We start from the raw sequence: 19,187 nt of genomic DNA, 5'->3' as shown, positions 1-19,187 counted from the left end.
CAGATGGATCAAGGACACCTCTGGCTGCGCCAATGTCCCGCACTTGTTCACGAACATGTGTTCGTAATTCATGGGTGGTCAAGCTAACATATATATTGGGACAGTCACACATTGCATAATAAACATTTGTGCTGCCACAAGATATACATTGGCGTATTGAATACGTCCTCGAAGGGTCAGAGGACGTAAACGAGGAACAATGGAGAACATTGGCACAAGCCAAACAGTGTCCACAGGGAATGCATCCGGGAGTAGGACCAGATGTATTAAAAAAAGGACTCGGAGCCGGGACATAATGGCTTTTAACTAATAAATCACCAAGGTTTTTAGAACGTTTAGAAGTCATGGAGGGAAAATCGCCCAGAGAGGGTTCAGTTTTAAAGATACCCTGGTGCTTAGTTAAGATCTGACGTATACTCGACCACTCATGATTATATGTGGTGATGAAGCGTATAGGTCCATCACTAGTAGGGCCCTTCCTACATTTATTAGTACACAAAAGACTGCTACATAGAGTCTTCTTAGCACGATCATAGCCTTGTTTAATACATCTACGGCTATAACCACGAGCCTCAAACTGATCAAGTAAATCCGAGGCTCGAGTCTCAAAGTTGATATCAGTGGAGCAAATCAGTCTCATCCTGAGGAACTGTCCGACCGGGACAGCCCTAATAGTGGCAGAGTGATGTGCTGACGTAGCCTGAATCAAGGAGTTCACAGAGGTGGGCTTCCTATAGACATCAGTCTGGATACGCCGACCAGAGTTAAGTTCCAGAGAGATGTCAAGGAAGTCCACCTTTCTGTCATTGTATGTATGTCAGCCGGACGTTAAAAAAGATTGTCATTTAGATGTATCATGAAATCCTCGAGCTGGGACACCGTCCCAACCCACAAAAACAACACATCATCAATATATCTCAACCAGCACAGCACATAGGAAGCGGCAGGTGCAGCCCCGTCCCCAAACACCAATCTCTCCCAGGAACCCGAGAAGAGATTTGCGTATGCGGGCAGACAGGCCGCGCCCATGGCTGTGCCGCGTTTCTGTAAAAAAGAAAATATCCTTAAAAACAAAAAGATGTGAGTCAGGACAAAGTGTAACAGCTCGAGGATAAGCTCACAAAGAGGGCTGTCCAGGTCGGATGCTCCCGGGAAGAGATGGACAGCATTCAAGCCATGTGTATGATCGATGCAGGTGTAAAGAGACTCCACATCAGCAGTAACATAAAGACATAAAGAACATTGTCATCCACAAGGATGCCGTCAGTCTGTGCCAGGACGTCCGTCGTGTCGCGGATACAGGAGTGTAAGGTTTCAACAATCAGTTTTAGATAGAAATCAAGAAATTTGGGGGATTGAGGGCATCCTTCTGGATTTTTGGTAACAAATAAAATGTAGGAACCCTAGGAGTCTTGACGGTTAGACCATCGAGAACAGCCTTGGTGATGATGATGTTATTATCATAGGCCCGACTGAGAATCTGTTGGAGTTCCGCCGAAAAAAAGGCCATGGGATTATATGATAATTTGGAATAGGTATTACCATTTCTCAACACGTGAAAGGCCTCGCGTTCGTATTTATCGCATTGCCAAACGACAATGTTTTCCCCCTTGTTGGCAGATTTAAAGACAATGTCAGGTATAGATTGCAATTGTGCAATAGCCTGACGTTGTCTAGGAGTTAGATTGTCTTTGTTTTGTTTTGTTTTCAATGCTTTATTTATTGAAAATTATTGGCAACATGACAGCAATGCAGTAAATCCAACAATGCAGGCGTAATACAGCACAAGTAAACAATACAGTGTTCAGAGGACCGTGCCGGTCTCAAGAATGATTATGAAAAAGCTGAAGATAGACCAAGTCTACAGGGATGTAAACACCCACTCTGCCGTCAGAACATTGTTACCATGAAGAACGATCAATTCTTACTTGTTATTAACACATAAACATACATTTGGAACAGAACTGGTGCCCTGATGTTAGTAGGAACCAAATCAGGGCCTAAAGAAAGGGGTGAAGAAAGCACAGGAGTGTACCAATAGAACAGATGGGGGGTAGGGAGTCGAGGGGCGGGGGAGGTTGGTGGGAGGTCCGTACACACGCTGCTCAAGTCTAAGATTCAAGATGTAGGGTCAGGCGTAATCATAGAAATGAATTTTTCTGATTTCCTGTACGACACCCAAGGAGTCCAGACATGCGAGAAGGCAGAAAAGCTATGTGTTGAAAGTGCTACCAATTCTTCAGAAAGATACAGTTGGTCAATTTTAGCTAATAACTGGCTCAAGCTTGGAATATTAGACGTATGCCAAAATGTAGGTAGGAGGAGCTTGCCAACTGTAAGTATGGTATGAAGGAGGCCAGTTTAGATATGACTTTATTATTTGGAACAATTGGAAGATTGAGGAAAACATGTTCCGGTGTGAATTTTATATGGGTACGTACTACCTCATTCAAAACCTGGGATACCATGTTCCAAAATTTTTGTATGGTGTGACAGGACCACCAGATATGTAGATATGACCCTCTGTCCTTCTCGCATCTCCAACACAAGTCCGACAAGGTGGGAAGCCATTTGTGCAACATGAGGGGTGTTGTATACCAGTGAGTCAATATTTTATAGCTATTTTCTTGAGCTCTCACACAGTGTGAAGGGCCATATGAAAATTTATATATTAGGTTAGTTTGGGAGTCAGAAAAAGAATGACCTAACTCTCCTTCCCATCTCCGCACAAAGGCTCTTTTTTGAGAAACTTGCTGTACAAGCAACATATTATAGAGGGCGGAGAGCACTTTTTTCAGGGTTTTTGTTTGGGAGCACAGTGTTTCAAAAGTGGTTAAAGGTTGTGTAATATCACGATTTATCATGGCTTGGCGCAGCGACTTCCTTAGAGATTCATAATGTAAGAAGGTATAATTAGACATTGTGGCTAGTGCTTTCATATCTTGAAAGGGTATAATAGTCCCCTCTTTATATAACTGATCCACTAGAGGTGATTTATCTGTTGATGTAGGTTTCACCAATCCCGCTGCCATGACATCCGAAACCTTAGCAAATGGCGAGGGGGTCGGCGCTAAATAAAATGCCACTGAATTCCAGCATTTAATCGCCGCCCTAGTAAGGAGATTTGGGAAGGTAATTTTAGGTGTCACTGCAGGAGAGAGGATAACAGAGCGCAGTTGAGTCGGAGCCATCTGCTCTTCAATATTGAGCCAGGGTTTCTCTCCAGTCTTTCGTACCCATTCGACAGTCCTTGATAGGACAGCAGCCAAATAGTAAGTGCAGATATTAGGGACTCCCATGCCACCTTTCCCTCTGGGCAATGAGAGTGTTTGTGAGTAGAGTTGAGCGATACCGTCCGATACTTCAAAGTATCGTATCGGATGGTATCGGCCGATCTTTAAAAAAAGTATCGGTATCGCCGATTCCGATACCGGAAGTCCCATTCAAGTCTATGGGACTTCCGGTATCGGAATAAGAAAAACCCTTTCCTGCCCTTGTACAGCCTCTCTGGGGTCTGTACGGGCCTTTCGGGGGGCTGTGCCGGCCTGCCAGGGGGTCTGTGCAGGCTCCGGTGGTCTGTGCCGGCCTGCCGGTGGTCTGTGCAGGCTCCGGGGGGCTGTGCCGGCCTGCCGGGGGGCTGTGCCGGCCTGCCGGGGGGCTGTGCAGGCTCCGGGGGGCTGTGCCGGCCTGCCGGGGGGCTGTGCCGGCCTGCCGGTGGTCTGTGCAGGCTCCGGGGGTCTGTGCAGGCATCGTCCGATGGGACTACAAGTCCCATCGGGCGATGCCTGCTACCATGACAGTGATTGACACATTAGCCAATGATGGGACAGTAGTAGTCCCATCATCCGGCTAATGTGTTAAATGTAAAAAAAAAAAAAAAAATTACATGCTACATACATACAACATGCATACTACATACATGCTACATTCATACTACATACTACATACATGCTACATTCATACTACATAAATACTACATGCAACATACATACTACATATATACTACATGCATGCTACATACATACTACATGCTACATACATACTACATATATACTACATGCATGCTACATACATACTACATGCTACATACATACTACATGCTACATACATACTACATATATACTACATGCATGCTACATACTACATGCTACATACATACTACATATATACTACATGCATGCTACATACATACTACATGCATGCTACATACATACTACATGCTACATACATACCACATACATACTACATACACTCACTGGCCACTTTATTAGGTACACCTGTCCAACTGTGTGTTAAGACTTAATTTCTAATCAGCCAATCACATGGCGGCAACTCAGTGCATTTAGGCATGTAGACATGGTCAAGACAATCTCCTGCAGTTCAAACCGAGCATCAGTATGGGGAAGAAAGGTGATTTGAGTGCCTTTGAACGTGGCATGATTGTTGGTGCCAGAAGGGCTGGTCTGAGAATTTCAGAAACTGCTGATCTACTGGGATTTTCACGCACAACCATCTCTAGGGTTTACAGAGAATGGTCCGAAAAAGAAAAAAAATCCAGTGAGCGGCAGTTCTGTGGCCGGAAATGCCATGTTGATGCCAGAGGTCAGAGGAGAATGGGCAGACTGGTTCGAGCTGATAGAAAGGCAACAGTGACTCAAATTGCCACCCGTTACAACCAAGGTAGGCAGAAGAGCATCTCTGAACGCACAGTGCGTCGAACTTTGAGGCAGATGGGCTACAGCAGCAGAAGACCACACTGGGTACCACTCCTCTCAGCTAAGAACAGGAAACTGAGGCTACAATTTGCACAAGCTCATCGAAATTGGACAGTAGAAGATTGGAAAAACGTTGCCTGGTCTGATGAGTCTCGATTTCTGCTGCGACATTCGGATGGTAGGGTCAGAATTTGGCGTAAACAACATGAAAGCATGGATCCATCCTGCCTTGTATCAACGGTTCAGGCTGGTGGTGGTGGTGTCATGGTGTGGGGAATTTTTTCTGGGCACTCTTTGGGCCCCTTGGTACCAATTGAGCATCGTTGCAACGCCACAGCCTACCTGAGTATTGTTGCTGACCATGTCCATCCCTTTATGACCACAATGTACCCAACATCTGATGGCTACTTTCAGCAGGATAATGCGCCATGTCATAAAGCTCGAATCATCTCAGATTGGTTTCTTGAACATGACAATGAGTTCACTGTACTCAAATGGCCTCCTCAGTCACCAGATCTCAATCCAATAGAGCATCTTTGGGATGTGGTGGAACGGGAGATTCGCATCAGGGATGTGCAGCCGACAAATCTGCGCCAACTGTGTGATGCCATCATGTCAATATGGTCCAAAATCTCTGAGGAATGCTTCCAGCACCTTGTTGAATCTCTGCCACGAAGAATTGAGGCAGTTCTGAAGGCAAAAGGGGGTCCAACCCCTTACTAGCATGGTGTACCTAATAAAGTGGCCAGTGAGTGTATATACTACATGCATGCTACATACATACTGCATGCTACATGCATGCTACATACATACTACATGCTACATACATACCACATACATACTACATATATACTACATGCATGCTACATACATACTGCATGCTACATACATACTACATACATACTACATACATACTACATATATACTACATGCATGCTACATACATACTACATGCTACATGCATGCTACATACATACTACATACATACTACATGCTACATACATACCACATATATACTACATACATACAATACATTCATACAATACATACATAGACATACAGTACATATAACATAGAGTAACATACTTACCAATACTTGTCACATTGTTCCCCGAAGCCATTGTCTTTTACGGAATAAATATTAACATAACAAACCACAAAAATACTCACCCACGATCCGAAGCAGTCCACGAGTGTGTCCCACGACGATCTTGGGTAGAGAACTGCAGCATCAGCTGTTGCTGCCGTTCTCTACGGGCTGCAGGAATCCAATGACGGAAGGTAGGTATCCTTCCGCACTGTATTCCTCCGCCACTTAAAAAAAAAAAAAGTCCCTAGTCTCACTTTATGCCATTGCTGTGTGGGAAATTCCCACACAGCAATGGCATAAAGTGAGACTAGGGACTTTTTTTTTTTTAAGTGGCGGAGGAATACAGTGCGGAAGGATACCTACCTTCCGTCATTGGATTCCTGCAGCCCGTAGAGAACGGCAGCATCATCTGATGCTGCCGTTCTCTACCCAAGATCGTCGTGGGACACACTCGTGGACTGCTTCGGATCGTGGGTGAGTATTTTTGTGGTTTGTTATGTTAATATTTATTCCGGAAAAGACAATGGCTTCGGGGAACAATGTGACAAGTATTGGTAAGTATGTTACTCTATGTTATATGTACTGTATGTCTATGTATGTATTGTATGAATGTATTGTATGTATGTAGTATATATGTGGTATGTATGTAGCATGTAGTATGTATGTAGCATGCATGTAGTATATATGTAGTATGTATGTAGCATGCATGTAGTATATATGTAGCATGTATGTAGTATGTATGTGGTATGTATGTAGCATGTAGTATGTATGTAGCATGCATGTAGTATATATGTAGTATGTATGTAGCATGTAGTATGTATGTAGTATGTATGTAGTATGTATGTGGTATGTATGTGGCATGTAGTATGTATGTAGCATGTAGTATGTATGTAGTATGTAGCATGTATGTAGTATGTATGTAGTATATATGTAGTATGTATGTAGCATGTAGTATGTATGTAGCATGCATGTAGTATGTATGTAGCATGTAGTATGTATGTAGCATGCATGTAGTATGTATGTAGCATGTATGTAGTATATATGTAGTATGTATGTAGCATGTAGTATATATGTAGTATGTATGTAGTATATATGTAGTATGTATGTAGCATGTAGTATGTATGTAGCATGCATGTAGTATGTATGTAGCATGCATGTAGTATGTATGTAGCATGCATGTAGTATGTATGTAGCATGCATGTAGTATGTATGTAGCATGTAGTATGTATGTAGCATGCATGTAGTATGTATGTAGTATTTTTTTTTTTTTAACATTTAACACATTAGCCGGATGATGGGACTACTACTGTCCCATCATTGGCTAATGTGTCAATCACTGTCATGGTAGCAGGCATCGCCCGATGGGACTTGTAGTCCCATCGGACGATGCTTGCACAGACCCCCGGACATCAGCACAGCCCCCCCGCAGGCCGGCACAGCCCCCCGGCAGGCCAGTACAGACCCCCACAGGGTGCACAGACCACCGGCAGGCCAGCACAGCCCCCCGGCAGGCCGGGACAGACCCCCACAGGGTGCACAGACCACCGGCAGGCCGGCACAGCCCCCCGGCAGGCCGGTACAGACCCCCACAGGGTGCACAGACCACCGGCAGGCCGGCACAGCCCCCCGGCAGGCCGGTACAGACCCCGGGCAGTCCACACAGCCCCCCGGCAGCCCGGCACAGCCCCCCGGCAGGCCGGCAGAGACCCCCGGAAGGCCCGAAATGACGGCGCATCATGATGCGCACACACCGCGCATCATGATGACGTCAGTCTGTCAATCAACTTTGAACTTCCGATTCCGATGCCGAATTCCGATATTGAAAAAATATCGGAAGTCGGTATCGGAATTCCGATACAGCAAGTATCGGCCGATACCCGATACTTGCGGTATCGGAATGCTCAACACTATTTGTGAGTTAAGTCTCGGCCTATGTTTATTCCAAATATACTTAAAGATAGAACAATTGATCTGGGCTAGGAACGACCTAGGCAAATCTATAGGCAGCATCTGAAATAGATAGATTAATTTAGGCATGAGGATGCTCTTGATCAGGTTTTTTCTGCCCATCCAAGATAGGTACGGGGCCCTCCATCTTTTAGTCTGGTCTGCAACTAAACTAAGAAGCGGTTTATAATTAAAATTGAATAAGTCTTTAAAGGACGGACTAATTTTAATACCCAGATACTTTATATAATTGCCCGGCCAGTGGAAGGGGAATTGTGACTTAAAATCATTTAATAGTGCTAGCTGGTATATGTATGCCCAGTGCTTCGGATTTAGGTGGGTTAATTTTGAAATTAGACAGAGAGCCGTATCTCTCTAGAATCCGCATAAGGGCTGGTATGCCTCTTTGGGGACAAGTCATAGTGACTAATAAATCGTCAGCAAAGGCCATGGCTTTATGCGTTAAACCCCGTATGGACACCCCCTCTATGTCTTTGCATAAATTTATAGCTTTGATAAGCGGCTCCATCACCATAATGAATAATAACGGCCAGAGAGGGCATCTCTGCCTTGTTCCATTATGAATCTCAAATGAGTTGGTAAGGGAGTTATTAAGTTTAATTCTTGCTGTGGGGTGAGAATACATTTGCAATATTGCCGCTACCAGCAGAGGGGGAAAATTAAAGCTAAGGAGGGTTTCCTGTAAAAAGGTCCAATCCACTCTGTCGAATGCTTTTTCCGCATCTGTGCCTAGTGGCACCAAGGGTGTCCTCCGGAAATCAGAATATTGCATCAAATGTAGAACTCTCCATGCATTTTCCTTGCCCTCTGTACCTCTAATGAAACCGGTCTGATCTGGGGAGATCAGTTTAGGTAAATACTCCGCAATGCGCCTCGCGAGCATACTGGCATAGATTTTTAGATCCACATTCAGTAAGGAAATGGGTCTGTAGTTACTACAAAATTCTGGGTCCTTGCCTTCCTTGTAGATTAGAGAAATATGAGCTTCCAGGGATGGGGGAAGAAAGGACTTACCTTGGAGTATTTCATTACAAAGATTAAGTGAGGTTCTAGGGCCTCAGAAAAGGTTTTATAATAGCAGGAAATCCATCAGGGCCGGGGGCCTTCCCTGAGGGACTGTTCGAAAGAGTGGATTGGACCTCCCCCCGGGTGAAGGGCCTAGTGAGGAATTTTTGTTCTTCTGATGTAAGTTTGGGGAGATTAAGGCTAGCTAAAAAGGACTGGATTTCCGCTTATTTTCATAACCTGGCCGCGTCAGATTCATCAGGTTTCAAATTGTAAAGGCTTGAATAATATTTTAAGAATTCCTGTGAAATTTGGCCAATGTCAAATGTTTTACTGCCACTGGAGGTTTTCAGGGAGTGAATAAAAGTCTTAGCTTGTCTAACTTTGATTAATGACATCAAAAGTCTAGAGGCCTTATCGCCATGTACATACATACGATTTCTCCAACTAATGTACTGCTTTGCGGACTGCTTATTCAGCAGATCCTTTAGTTGTAAGCGCTTGGCTGTCAGTGCCTCCAGATTCTGACGCAGTAAGGTTCTTTTATGTTGTTTTTCTAAATTAACTATCTCTTCATAAAGATCTTGTATTGCCTTTTTGCGCTGTTTGTTGAGGTGAGAAGCTATAGAAATTAGTTCCCCTCTGGCCACTGCTTTGTGAGCCTCCCATATCATTGGAAAGCTCACCTCTGGAGAAACATTATTCTTAAAATAGTCTGTTAGAATGTTTCTGATTCGTTGTTTGTTAGTGTCTGAGGTTAGAATTGAATCATTTAGCCTCCATGAGCGATACCCGGAATGGGGTTTTGAAGTTGAAAACCATACTGCAACTATCGAGTGGTCCGAGTGTACTGAGGGAAGAATTCTGCTTTAAATAGGTTCAGCAACAAAGATCTTGGTAGGAAAATATAATCGATTCTGTGGTAGGAATTATGAGGATGGGAGAAAAAAGTGTAGTCAAGGTCATTAGGGTGCATATGTCGCCACACATCTATTAATGAAAGACTATGCAGGGATTTCTTTATCCTGATAATATTTTGGTATGAAATCTGACATTTTTTTGTGGACGAGTCCAAGATTGGGTCTAGAGGTATATTAAGGTCCCCTCCAAGAAGTGGTGTGCCCTCTAAGAAGGAGCGGAATTGATTTAGTTTGGATGTAATCCATTTGATTTGTTTTTTGTTGGGGCCGTATAAGTTGCCAATAGTGACCAAGGTTCCTGCCAGTAGGCCTTTTATAAAAATATATCTCCCCTCTGGGTCAACCAGTGAGTCAGATAGCAAAAAAGAAGTATTCTTGTCAAATGCAATTGACACCCCTCTAGAACTCTTCTGGGGGGAAGTTGCCTGGTACCACTGGTTATAATAAGAATTATCAAAAGAGGGAAGTTTCTCAATTTGAAAGTGCGTTTCTTGTAAAAGAAGAATATTAAAATTTTCCTTTTTCAACCAATTCAGTGTCTGTGCTCTTTGTATAGGTGAATTTAAGCCATGCTTGCTGTTAGGAATCTGGTTTCTACAATACCTATGCAGTAACACAGATCCTCACATTTGTCTCCAGAGGCTAAGTCCTTCGTCCCTTCTTCTGAGCATGCTCATGGGATGAGCTCCCATTGGAGTTCAGGAGTCAGGTGCTCAGGTCCTGCTCCTGATTCCATTGGTTAAGCTCAGGGCTCTGGAGATTTCCGGCAGGTCCCGTACGCTATAAAAAGTGTGCATGGCCGTTCCGCCATGCGCTAGTATTTCATACTGCTGCTGTGTTTATGGTGACGGATGCTTGGACTGGTGACTGACTCATTAAATATCCCCTTCCTTTGTTATTACGCATGTGTGAGTGTTTGGGTCAGCCAGTAGCAGCGCTAGCGCCAGCGCGCTCAAGCTTCAGCCACTTCAGCAGCTAAGCGTCCTGCATTGCGCCAGCGTTTTTTGTAGCGGCTTGCCACCGGCTCTATTCTTGCCGCGCTGCAGTTGCAGCACAGTGTGCGTTTGCTGTTGCAGCGTCACTGTACCAGACGTCTAAACGGTAGGTGTAGACGGAGCCTGTCCCGCCTGTCTAGGCGACTCCTGTGACGGTATACCGCGTCTGTGGCTCTGAGTTCTGTGAGGTTAAAACAGACTCAGGGTTTTGTTTATGCTTTTATGCTTGCAGCTCTGTGGGTGAAACAGTCTGCTTCTGCATATGGTCGTGCTTGCAGCTCTGTGAGTGCAACAGAGTTTGCTTTTGTGCACTAGGTGCAGCTAAAACCTGTGCACATTACCGCCTTAAGTGATCTGCCTCTCTCCACAGCGGTTTTGTCATCTACCGCACGGTGGACCCTGAGTGGTGAACGCACTTTATTTTAATTTTATTTAGTGCGTTCCACCGCTCATAACACTTGCTAATTTTAGTGTACTTTGATTAGCTTCCATATAAATTGAAGTGAGTGTGCGGACCTTTATTCTGCAGTGTGATCTCACAGGACCAACACGGGGAGGACGTGGGCAAAAACAAGGGGTAATTGGAGTATAGTGGTATTAAGTTTACTGTAACTGGGGTAGTGCACTGGTCAATGCCAGTGCAAATAACAGTAACATAAACCATGTTGATTTGAGACAATTAACATTTCAAAAGGGGGGGAAGTGATTATGATGACGCCAGTGTCACAGGCCTCATGTATAAACACCTCTTTCCCATCTCTTGGAGCAATGCCTGCCCCCTCACTCACAGTCAAGATATATCAAAGTGGATCGAGCAGGCCCCCCGAGAAAGGAAGTAACAATAAACTGTACTGAGTAGTGCTCTACTCACACATGAGGTCCATGAAATCCGCCATAGATATCGATTGATGCTGCAGTTTGACCTTTCTACCTGAAACGAAAATTAGAACACAAAAAGAAAACACACGTATACAATAAAGTCGAACTAAGCAGCCTCCAGATGACTCTATCATTGCTGATCGGCCATATCCAACAGGCCAGGCAGTTCCCATGTCGTGGACAAGTCCTTGTCTTAGGCCATCAGCTCGTCAGTTTTCTTCATCTGAATAAATAGATTTTGGCTTTGCTGCTTTACGCCGGTTTCGAGTGGACTTTGCTGATTGGACCAGATACCGAGGCTCGAGCCGGGACAGAGGGTGCAGTGAAGGAACTGGATGGAACTATCCCCAGCTCTTTGCACACCTCTTGGATTCCCGCCGAGTTCCTGGCCTGGATGCGTTTGTCCTTGGAAGTTATTGCAATGCCAAATGGGTACAACCAGCGGTATTGGCATTGGTTATGGCGCAAAGCCTCAGTAAAGGGTTTTAGAAGACGTCTCTTATTTAATGTCGATGCTGCTAGATCCTGAAAGATCAAGATTGGGGAATCCTCAAATGTTATATTTTCTGCTTCCCTTGAACGTCTTATTATTAAATCCTTAGTACGATAATCCAAAAAAGGGCAAATGACATCCCGGGGAGGGTCTCCCATTTTGGGTCTTGATTTTAACGACCTATGTGCCCTTACTATCTCAAATTGTGAGGGGTCGTCTTGAGACAGAAGTTTAGAAAATATTTCAATCAAGGTTGCGGACAGCGCTTCAGCCGCTACTGATTCAGGGATGCCCTTTATCCGCAAGTTATTCCTTCTTTCTCTATTCTCATGATCCTCAAGGATAGAATATATTTGGTTGATATGTTGTCCTGGGCTCTGTGAGCAAGCTATAGCCTCATTGGTTTGCTGGATTATGGTAGAATTGGATGCCTCGAGCGTGTCCACCCTGTGGCCTATTTGTGAGATTTCTTGCTTAATGACGGATAAGTCTTTGACCACCGGTTCAAGAGATTTAGTAAGTATCCTCTTTATGAAGGATCTAGAGACAGGTTGGTCACCCACGATACCATTGTCCTCCATATCGCTTACTATATCTGATTCAGAGTCGCCTTGGGAGTGCTGATCCATGGGCACTAGAGGTTTGGATTTAGTCGCGGTGGATTTAGTTTGCTGTTTATTAAGGAATTTATTCATATCTACTTGAGTTAGAGAAACTTTAGATCCAGAAGAAACTGATGTGGATCTACCAATCTTGACCATCTTTAGACGTTGAAATTCAGCGATATCGGGTAGCTATTTTAGCGTCATTCACATTCCCCCTGTATAAATTTTCATGAAGGTAGTCACATTTTCAAAGAATGTGCAAGTAGTTAGGTTCGTCCTTTATTTTGAGATAGATGGATGCTAATCTTCAAAGCGACCACTTGGCGTCACTATTATCTTAGCAATGAGTCTGATTCTAAAGAGAGGGTCCTGAATCTTTATTTCTGCTTTCCTGGGACCTCTAGTCTGAGAAGAAAAACACTCAGAGGAAAAAAAACGAGGGTTAACTCTTCAGGACATACAGTGTCCCCTTTCTTCCCCAATCTCCTTCGCCTTTATGGCCTCTCCTGTTTCTCTCCCTTCCCTCCTTCTCCTCCTCCCCTCCTTCCGACCCAGACCCTGTTTTTTGATGTCTTCAGTGAATTATATTTTTATTGCATATTTTCTCTCCCTCCTTCCCATCTCCCCCTCTCTTCAGTCACAACTCTGGGTGCGATTTTATCTCAGAGCCGGTTTGTCCTGTGCTCCCAGCTTCAGCCCCAGCGTTGCCTCTCCCTGCAATATGGCACCGGCCAGGGGCTGGAAAAAGAGTCCAGAATGTCACCAACATCCCCGGGTCTCGCTCGGGTAGTTTCAGATCCCGGTGACAGGCAGGCCTGCAGCCAGGGAAGTCAGGAGCAGGAGAAGAATTCACAACACTCCCCAGCAGAGGTATGTAATGAGTGCTGCCGGCTAGTGGCTGTCAGCACATGTGAGGAGGCGGGGGAGGGGTGTAATGTGACGGAGTCAGGCTGCAGAGTCTCCTGTTCACTGCTCCAGCGCCCGGGTCTCTCAGACAATTAGTGAGGGGGAAGTACGGCCACTCAACAGGGATGGGGAGGGGAGGGAAAGTGTCCAACAGTCTCCTCAAACGGTACCTCTGTGACTCTGAATGTCTTTCCTCCACAGCAGCTCACTGTATGAAGATGGCGTCTGTCCTCTTTTCACTGGCACCTGGGACTTGGCTAGCTCTCAAATCCGGGCAGCCGCTTTTCCCTCTTGTACAATTTTAAGCTTCTGGAGGAGCAGGATGGGTTCCGGACACTATTGGTGTTCAATTTATAGCCAAGGGGTCACTTCCTGGTAGACATATCTTGTCTCAAGCTCAGCCAGGCCACGCCCCTAGAAGTTAGATTGTCAAACTTACGCCTTGATGAGAACGTTTTGAGATCATCCGATACCAATCTGGTGACGATCTCGACCGCCGGACATAAAGACAAGGGGGGAAACAAGTCGATCTAGGTATAATAAGCTTCAGAAAATATTCCTTATAAGTTCTGGCCTGGAGGCGGGGTTAGTCAGTCTGGGAGAGCCTATACAAGGGACAGGAGTTGTGAGGAGCTCATCCAAAGAGCAGAGTGAAGAGAGAGGAAAGTGGAAATTAAGGAAAGCCTGGGGATTGGAGCTGTGACCAAGCTCACCCCAAGGAAGAGCGCTTGACACGGTAGTCTGTGGCTGCACAGGTACAACAGTCCCAGCAGCCAAATCTGGAGAGCAGGAGACTGCAAGCACAGCAGCATACTAGAGACGGAGCCACCACGAAGGAGTGACACCTGTAAAAGGCTCAAGCTGCCTGCCATACAGGCAAGGACTAAAGGACAGTAAGGAACAGAGGACTGAGCATAGCTTCAGGCAGCAAGGATTTCAGAGGACAGCACAGTAAGGAGGTCTCCAACACCATCTGGCTTAGGGGATCCTAAATTGCTTCCAGGCTGCCCAGATCTTCATTTCCACCTGTACCAGTGCTCTGGTCTGCACCTCAGAACATCCAGTAAAGGTCATGGAAACTGCTGCCCTGCTGTGTCCTCAGAGTTATTTACTGCGTCATCTGCCCTGCATTACATCTATCATCACCATCTTTTATAATATAATTGCCCTGGGACTTAGCTCTACCTGTGGAGAGCTGTACCAAGTCTGCTGCATCACCATCAGCCCCAGCGGTCTCTTCAAGCAGCGTCGGCCAACGCCTTATTGCCTAGTACCACAGGTGGCTTCATTAATTAAAATATAAACTTTATTTCCCCTTTCATAATCATTTTCATTGGATGCCCACGGCCACGGACCGGGTCACTGCTGATGTGACACATCCCCTTAAGAACCGGCCCAGTATCCCCGTGGCCCTCTTGGGCGCCCCACACACATACCTTTGATAATTGTGGCCAAAGAGTTCTACTTTAACCTCATTGATGCACGGGACTTGTTTGCAAAATACATCAAGCTTGTTAAGATGTTCTTCCATGAAGGACATATTTGTGCACGTGTCTCTGAACAGTAGAACAATGTACAACAACATCAGAGTCTGCTAAATCTTTCTGAAGGTCTTTTGCAGTCTAACAATCCTACCAGCAGCTCTTGCTGAAAGTTTGCTTGATCTTCCAGACTTTATCTTGACTTCCACTATTCCTGGTAACTACGATTTCTGAATTACAATTAGAACTGAGGAAAGGGCAACTTGAAGAAGATGCTTTGCAATCTTCTTACAGTCTTCTCCTGCTTTGGGGGCCTCCACCATTTTCATTTTCAGAGTGCTAGACAGTTGCTTAGAAGAACCCATGGTGGCTGTTTTTTGGCACAAGGTTAAAGGCTGTGTTTTTATAAAGCTCGGAAATGTTCATCACCTGACTTTTCCTTTTGATGATAGTGAACAATCCGTAACCCTAACAAGCTAATTAAGGTGAGAAACCTTGGTCTAAATTATCTCAGCACACAAATCTCTAAGGGTGCCCAAACCTTAGCATCAGCCCGTTTTCCTTTTTGCAATTATTAAATTGTAAGAAATGTATGTGTGTGTATATATACAGTATATATACTTATATATATAATTTTTTTTATTATTATTTTAGCCTAAAATACAAAGGACATGTGTCGTTTTTATCTTTAGGCCTTTTAGAGATGATTTCATCTTCATCTTGCTTAACTGTTCCCAATAACAGTAATTATGACCCGGCGCGCCCAAACTTCTACATGCCACTGTAGATGCTTCCTCCAGTTGGTGCTCAATATTTAATAGGATTTTGCTATTAAACTTAATGAGACGTTCGTTGAATTTCTTTGCGCGAGATGAGCGAGTATCATCAGAGAAGTTGTTATTAGGATCGCTAATAGCACTTACCGGATAGCTGCTGTGGGCCCTGGACCGCTCCCGATAATCAGCTGCATGTGTCGCTGTGTGACCGTCACAACACACAGACCCTCCATACATGTGCTGAGATATCACACAGCCGCGACACATGCAGCTGATTATGGGGAGCGCAGCAGAGCCCTACATACACTGAGGCCGCTGATCATGTGACCCCTGACTCCTCCCCTCCTGTGACCTCATCACAGGTCCTGTGCGCACAGAGCAGCCATATATGTGGCAGACACTCGCTGGATCTTCTCCTTTCTGGGCCTGTTCCTCCTGTAAGTCCTATTAACCCTTTTGCTCCCTGTATTCTCCTTCCTGACAGGACAATATGGATAGTGTGACAGGAATTTAAGCAATGTGGAAGGCAAAAATGACAATTTTACTTTTTTTCCTCACATAAATGTTCTTTTAGACCCAAATTTTGCCTTTTCATAAAGGTAAGAGGAGCAATGACCCCATACACTGTGCTGTGCAATGTCTCCTGAGTGCGCCGATGCCCCATAGGCTCGGAAGGGAAGGGACGCCATTGTGGCTGGAATAGATTGCGGACGCCATGTCTCGTGTGAAGAGCCCCTGACAAGCCAACAGCAGAGACCCCACAAGTGACCCCATGTTACACCCTCCACCTCTGGGGGACTCATCTCTGGGGCAGTGAGGATTCCTAACCCTCAGGGAGTCACAGAATGGTATAACACTGAGCGGAGTACATGAGATGCGACCATTGTTTCCACTAAATTGTTGCTCTGTCCCCAAGTCTGGAATTATCAAAGGGAAAATAAGAGAAAACAGAAACAATTTGCTCCACAATTTCTCCTGAGTGCGCCGATACCCCATAAGTGGTGGAAAGCTACTTTACAGGCTCAGTGCAAGGCTCAGAAGGGAAGGAGCGACGGTCCGAGGGGGCCAAGTCACATTATCAGAGTCCCAGAACAGCAGGATCCCCCAATAAGAGACCCCATTCTACAAACTCCACCTCACAATTAGTTCATCTTTGTCCCAGAATTTTATACCACTGGGAAGAAAAAATAATTACATTTTACCACAAAAAATATTGTTTAAGCCGCAGAGTTTACCTTTTTACAAGGAGAATTAGGTAAAAATAGCACCAAAATTTGTCAATTTCAGATGAATGTGGCATTACCCCATATGTGACTGTACAGAACTTCACACCCACACGGCGAGACTCGGGAGGGAAAGAGCGCTATTTGATTCTTGGAGAACAAATTTTCTTAGGATACAGTAGGGAAAATAAGTATGTGACACACTGCAGATTTTGCAAGTTTTCCCACCTACAGAGAATGGAGAGGTCTGTAATTTTTATTGTAGGAATACTTCAACTGTGAGAGACAGAATCTAACAATGGAAAACAGAAAATCACATTGTATGATTTTTAAATAATTAGTTTGAATTTTATTGCATGAAATAAGTGTTTGATACAATAGAAAAGCAGGATTTTTGGCCCACTCCTCCATACAGATCTTCTCCAGGTATTTCAGTTTTCGTAGCTGTCGCTTTGCAACATTGAGTTTCAGCTCAATCCAAAGATTTTCTGTTGGGTTCAGGTCTGGAGACTGGCTAGGCCACTCCAGGACCTTGAAATTCTTCTTAAGTAGCCACTCCTTAGTTGCCCTGTCTGTGTGTTTCGGGTCATTGTTCTGTTCGAAGACCCGCCTTGACCCATCTCCAATGCTCTTACTGAGGGAAGGAGGCTGTTAATCAAAATCTCCCGATACATGACCCCATCCATCGCTTCTTCAATTCGGTCATCCTGTTCCCTTTCCAGAAAAGCACCCCCAAAGTATGATGTTTACCCTACAATGCTCCATAGTTGGGACGGTGTTCTCAGGGTTATATGCAAATTGCCTCTTCAGAGAGAAGGAGGACTTGAACTCTATAGCGCCACATGTTTGTAGTAGTGATCCTACAAGTCGGCACGCAAATTTTGGCTCATCTTTCATGGTTTTTAAGAAATCTCAATATGGAAGAGGCCAGGAGCCATTTGGTGAGCTGCATTTCTTGCTACATGTTCACAGACTTACCAGTGGAAAAGCCAAACTTCACATGCCACAAATGCAAGCTTGTGTCCCTGTTGGAGGAAAAGTTGCAAAATCTCGAAGAGGTTAGCTACATTGAAGATCATTAAGGAAGGTGAAGAGTTCTTAGACAGAGCAGAATTATCTCTTCATGTTACAGAAAGAGAAGAAATTCGAAGTGCACCTGAAGAAACAGAGGAATGGAAACATGTGACCCAGAGAAGCAGGAGGATCAGGAGGCAGTCAGCACCCATACTTCTCAGGAACCAGTACCAGGCTCTCACGCAGGAAAACAATGAAGAAATTCATCAGGATAAGACTTTGCCCACAAACAGCAACCTTGTACGCCTTCAGAGTCCTCCTGGATGGAGAACGAAAAATGTTGTGAAGAAGAAACGGAGAGTGGTGGTCATGGGGGATTCCCTGTTGAGAGGAACAGAGGCCGCTATCTGCAGACCGGATATAACCTCAAGAGAAATGTGCTGTCTTCCAGGTGCAAAAATTAAAGATGTGTCTGACAGAATATCAGGACTCTTCAGACCTACAGATGACTACCCATTCCTACTACTACATGTGGGGACAAATGACACCGCAAGAAATGACCTGGAAACCATCTGCAGAGACTTTGAAAACTTAGGCAAGAAAGTGAAAGAACTGGGAGCGCAGGTGGTCTTCTCTTCCATCCTCCCAGTGGATGGCCATGGAACAAGGAGGTGGAATAAGATTTTGCAGGTGAACAACTGGCTACGTCGATGGTGCCATCAGCAACGATTTGGATTTCTGGATCACGGAGTGAATTACCTTTACGATGGACTACTTGCTAGAGATGGGGTGCACCTTACAAAGACTGGAAAACATGTATTTGGAAGTTGCCTTGCTACACTTGTAAGGAGAGCTTTAAACTAGAACAACATGGGAAGGGAAGCAAAAGGCCAGAAAAAGCCATACACCTGACAAATGCTATTGAGAACTTTGCTATTAGACGTGGAAAGGAAGAACAAAGATAAAAGAATCTAATTAATACAAATATTGGAGAAAGAGAAACCAATCACAAACTAAAATGTTTCTATACTAATGCACAAAGCATGGGCAACAAACAAGGAGAATTGGAACTACTAATACAGGAAAAGAAAGATGATGTCATTGGAATCACTGAAAC

The sequence above is a fragment of the Dendrobates tinctorius genome, unplaced genomic scaffold (assembly GCF_039654945.1).
Source record: "Dendrobates tinctorius isolate UK_male_01 unplaced genomic scaffold, ASM3965494v1 ptg000226l, whole genome shotgun sequence".
Taxonomy (NCBI): domain Eukaryota; kingdom Metazoa; phylum Chordata; class Amphibia; order Anura; family Dendrobatidae; genus Dendrobates; species Dendrobates tinctorius.
This window is presented reverse-complemented; position numbering follows the sequence as displayed.